The sequence below is a fragment of the Oncorhynchus nerka genome, linkage group LG13 (assembly GCF_034236695.1).
Source record: "Oncorhynchus nerka isolate Pitt River linkage group LG13, Oner_Uvic_2.0, whole genome shotgun sequence".
NCBI classification, from domain to species: Eukaryota; Metazoa; Chordata; class Actinopteri; order Salmoniformes; family Salmonidae; genus Oncorhynchus; species Oncorhynchus nerka.
Window position 1 is genome coordinate 95,336,829 of NC_088408.1, and position 5,000 is coordinate 95,341,828.

Consider the following 5,000-nt stretch of genomic DNA (forward strand, 5'->3'; position numbering starts at 1 on the left):
TGAGCCGTGCCCTACCAGCTGAGCCGTGCCCTACCAGCTGAGCCGTGCCCTACCAGCTGAGCCGTGCCCTACCAGCTGAGCCGTGCCCTACGGGACGACAACACAATATAGTCTACTGTCTTCTCTAAGGAGTAGTGACGGGGGAAAACCTTTATAGTTACATATTCTGAGATTATTTTTGACGATATTATATTAATATTTAGACTCCAAGTATCGATATGTTTTCGCTAGGTAGCGTTAGTTCGCCAGAAAGTGTCTTCCTATGGCTTGTTGTCCATCTTCTTTTTAAATGGTGAACCAACTTTTATATTCATTACTGATCAAAACAAATGGTATCATGATCTCTCTTGTCTCTTTGCAGGAGACTTATAGGACCATGAAATGACAATGCAATCGCACTATCGAATCGCAGTACTTATAGAATTGTGAGAATCTTATAAGTCTTATCACCACCTAGCGTGTCGAATCAAAAAACACATATCTTGACCAATGGCTAAAACCAAAGGTCCAAACCGTATGTCTGTATCATTATCCATTCAAAGGTTATTGGAGTTTTTACCCGTGTAGAATGGCCAGAAAAAGTGGTCAAAAATATGGAAAATAGCATTGCATCAGCTAGGCTGGATCGTTGAATTTGTGATCTTTCTTCTCGAATCCCGCAGGACATAAAACAATATTAAGGTAGAATAGATAGCGATTTTTGAGACATGATGTAGTATTTTCGTATTTTACTATACACTTTTCATATTAACGTGAAATTCCTTTTCTTTTTCAAAGATTTCTAACAAAAACAAGCGTGTCTCTCTGAAATGTAAACGGAGCTTTTTACTTACAAAGCCTTTTACGTTGAATTCAGCTTAGTCTTCATAAGACGGAGCAGCAGGGTAGCCTAGTGGTTAGAGGAGGCAGGTAGCCTAGTGGTTAGAGGAGGCAGGTAGCCTAGTGGTTAGAGGAGGCAGGTAGCCTAGTGGTTAGAGGAGGCAGGTAGCCTAGTGGTTAGAGGAGGCAGGTAGCCTAGTGGTTAGAGGAGGCAGGTAGCCTAGTGGTTAAAGGAGGCAGGTAGCCTAGTGGTTAGAGGAGGCAGGTAGCCTAGTGGTTAGAGGAGGCAGGTAGTCTAGTGGTTAAAGGAGGCAGGTAGCCTAGTGGTTAGAGGAGGCAGGTAGCCTAGTGGTTAGAGGAGGCAGGTAGCCTAGTGGTTAGAGGAGGCAGGTAGCCTAGTGGTTAGAGGAGGCAGGTAGCCTAGTGGTTAGAGGAGGCAGGTAGCCTAGTGGTTAGAGGAGGCAGGTAGCCTAGTGGTTAGAGGAGGCAGGTAGCCTAGTGGTTAAAGGAGGCAGGTAGCCTAGTGGTTAGAGGAGGCAGGTAGCCTAGTGGTTAGAGGAGGCAGGTAGCCTAGTGGTTAGAGGAGGCAGGTAGCCTAGTGGTTAGAGGAGGCAGGTAGCCTAGTGGTTAGAGGGGAGCAGCAGGTAGCCTAATGGTTAGAGGAGGCAGGTAGCCTAGTGGTTAGAGGAGGCAGGTAGCCTAGTGGTTAGAGGAGGCAGGTAGCCTAGTGGTTAGAGGAGGCAGGTAGCCTAGTGGTTAGAGGGGAGCAGCAGGTAGCCTAGTGGTTAGAGGAGGCAGGTAGCCTAGTGGTTAGAGGAGGCAGGTAGCCTAGTGGTTAGAGGAGGCAGGTAGCCTAGTGGTTAGAGTAGGCAGGTAGCCTAGTGGGTAGAGGAGGCAGGTAGCCTAGTGGTTAGAGGAGGCAGGTAGCCTAGTGGTTAGAGGAGGCAGGTAGCCTAGTGGTTAGAGGAGGCAGGTAGCCTAGTGGTTAGAGGAGTCAGGTAGCCTAGTGGTTAGAGGAGGCAGGTAGCCTAGTGGTTAGAGGGGAGCAGCAGGTAGCCTAGTGGTTACAGGAGGCAGGTAGCCTAGTGGTTAGAGGAGGCAGGTAGCCTAGTGGTTAGAGGAGGCAGGTAGCCTAGTGGTTAGAGGAGGCAGGTAGCCTAGTGGTTAAAGGAGGCAGGTAGCCTAGTGGTTAGAGGAGGCAGGTAGCCTAGTGGTTAGAGGAGGCAGGTAGCCTAGTGGTTAGAGGAGGCAGGTAACCTAGTGGTTAGAGGAGGCAGGTAGCCTAGTGGTTAGAGGGGAGCAGCAGGTAGCCTAGTGGTTAGAGGAGGCAGGTAGCCTAGTGGTTAGAGGAGGCAGGTAGCCTAGTGGTTAGAGGAGGCAGGTAGCCTAGTGGTTAGAGGAGGCAGGTAGCCTAGTGGTTAGAGGGGAGCAGCAGGGTAGCCTAGTGGTTAGAGGAGGCAGGTAGCCTAGTGGTTAGAGGAGGCAGGTAGCCTAGTGGTTAGAGGAGGCAGGTAGCCTAGTGGTTAGAGGAGGCAGGTAGCCTAGTGGTTAAAGGAGGCAGGTAGCCTAGTGGTTAGAGGAGGCAGGTAGCCTAGTGGTTAGAGGAGGCAGGTAGCCTAGTGGTTAGAGGAGGCAGGTAGCCTAGTGGTTAGAGGAGGCAGGTAGCCTAGTGGTTAGAGGGGAGCAGCAGGTAGCCTAATGGTTAGAGGAGGCAGGTAGCCTAGTGGTTAGAGGAGGCAGGTAGCCTAGTGGTTAGAGGAGGCAGGTAGCCTAGTGGTTAGAGGAGGCAGGTAGCCTAGTGGTTAGAGGAGGCAGGTAGCCTAGTGGTTAGAGGAGGCAGGTAGCCTAGTGGTTAGAGGAGGCAGGTAGCCTAGTGGGTAGAGGAGGCAGGTAGCCTAGTGGTTAGAGGAGGCAGGTAGCCTAGTGGTTAGAGGAGGCAGGTAGCCTAGTGGTTAGAGGAGGCAGGTAGCCTAGTGGTTAGAGGAGGCAGGTAGCCTAGTGGGTAGAGGAGGCAGGTAGCCTAGTGGTTAGAGGAGGCAGGTAGCCTAGTGGTTAGAGGAGGCAGGTAGCCTAGTGGTTAGAGGAGGCAGGTAGCCTAGTGGTTAGAGGGGAGCAGCAGGTAGCCTAGTGGTTAGAGGAGGCAGGTAGCCTAGTGGTTAGAGGAGGCAGGTAGCCTAGTGGTTAGAGGAGGCAGGTAGCCTAGTGGTTAGAGGAGGCAGGTAGCCTAGTGGTTAAAGGAGGCAGGTAGCCTAGTGGTTAGAGGAGGCAGGTAGCCTAGTGGTTAGAGGAGGCAGGTAGCCTAGTGGTTAGAGGAGGCAGGTAACCTAGTGGTTAGAGGAGGCAGGTAGCCTAGTGGTTAGAGGGGAGCAGCAGGTAGCCTAGTGGTTAGAGGAGGCAGGTAGCCTAGTGGTTAGAGGAGGCAGGTAGCCTAGTGGTTAGAGGAGGCAGGTAGCTTAGTGGGTAGAGGAGGCAGGTAGCCTAGTGGGTAGAGGAGGCAGGTAACCTAGTGGTTAGAGGAGGCAGGTAGCCTAGTGGTTAGAGGAGGCAGGTAGCCTAGTGGTTAGAGGAGGCAGGTAGCCTAGTGGTTAGAGGAGGCAGGTAGCCTAGTGGTTAGAGGAGGCAGGTAGCCTAGTGGTTAGAGGAGGCAGGTAGCCTAGTGGTTAGAGGAGGCAGGTAGCCTAGTGGTTAGAGGAGGCAGGTAGCCTAGTGGTTAGAGGAGGCAGGTAGCCTAGTGGGTAGAGGAGGCAGGTAGCCTAGTGGTTAGAGGAGGCAGGTAGCCTAGTGGTTAGAGGAGGCAGGTAGCCTAGTGGTTAGAGGAGGCAGGTAGCCTAGTGGTTAGAGGAGGCAGGTAGCCTAGTGGTTAGAGGAGGCAGGTAGCCTAGTGGTTAGAGGAGGCAGGTAGCCTAGTGGTTAGAGGAGGCAGATAGCCTAGTGGTTAGAGGAGGCAGGTAGCCTAGTGGTTAGAGGAGGCAGGTAGCCTAGTGGTTAGAGGAGGCAGGTAGCCTAGTGGTTAGAGGAGGCAGGTAGCCTAGTGGTTAGAGGAGGCAGGTAGCCTAGTGGTTAGAGGAGGGAGGTAGCCTAGTGGTTAGAGGAGGCAGGTAGCCTAGTGGTTAGAGGAGGCAGGTAGCCTAGTGGTTAGAGGAGGCAGGTAGCCTAGTGGTTAGAGGAGGCAGGTAGTCTAGTGGTTAGAGGAGGCAGGTAGTCTAGTGGTTAGAGGGGTGCGGCAGGGTAGCCTGGTGGTTAGAGCGTTGGACTAGTAACCGAAATATTGCAAGTTTAAAATCCCGAGGTAAAAATCTGTCATTCTGCCCCTGAACAAGGCAGTTAACCCACCTTTTCTAGGCCGTCAATGAAAATAAGAATTTGTTCTTAACCGACTCACCTTGTTAAATAAAGGTTAAAAAACAACAACAGGGTATCGTGTTAATTTGGCTTTTTGCGACTCGCGGAAACAACTTTGCAGACCACCGCAGTGTAAAATCCTCAAAAGTCATTGCGAGAAAGCGGTGCCACTCTGTCAAAGAGAGCTCGGTGCTTATTATGTATTAGGTGACACATTTTTTGGGATATAATGCTAATGAGATGTCAGAGAAAGACCCCACTGAACGATTCAGAACATCAAGAATCACATTGGTCTTGGAAATTTTATATTTTGTAACGTAAGGAAGTGAAATGTCATAACGAAAGCTCATTTTCACGCACTCTGGGCAGTGTTTGGACACCCTACTAAGTATTGTGATAATATCGCATCGTGAGGTCCCTGACAATTCCCAGCCCTCCTAGGGAGATGGCTTCATCAATTAATTAATATACAATAACACTTAATATTGCAATTGTTTTCACAAATTCAACATCACAGCAATTATTATTTGAGTTGTGGCTTGTTTGGAGCCTAACAGTGTATTAGAACAGGGACACTTGTGTAGAATATGGAATATACTGTTCATGTAACTGTAGCTGTCGTTTGGGTGAACCCATGTTTAGTTTAGTTTATTCATTCGACCATTTAAAAAAAACAAGCACACATAAAACTTAAAAGTCATACACATGCACATGAATAAAATCATGGAGGATAACACACAAAGTCTGGGACTTATTTCCATTGTGGTCCTCTTGAATGGGAGTTAAGACAGACAGAAGCTAACTAACTGTGTGTGTGTGTGTGTGTGTGTGTTTTCTAT

At 49.6% G+C, this 5,000-nt stretch overlaps 1 protein-coding gene across 4 annotated transcripts in view; it reads left to right on the forward strand.

Moving 5' to 3' along the window:
• The window catches only part of LOC115123479 (protein unc-13 homolog B-like), a 138,826-nt gene that overhangs the window by 89,821 nt on the left and 44,005 nt on the right, over positions 1-5,000 (forward strand). The window lies entirely within an intron of this gene.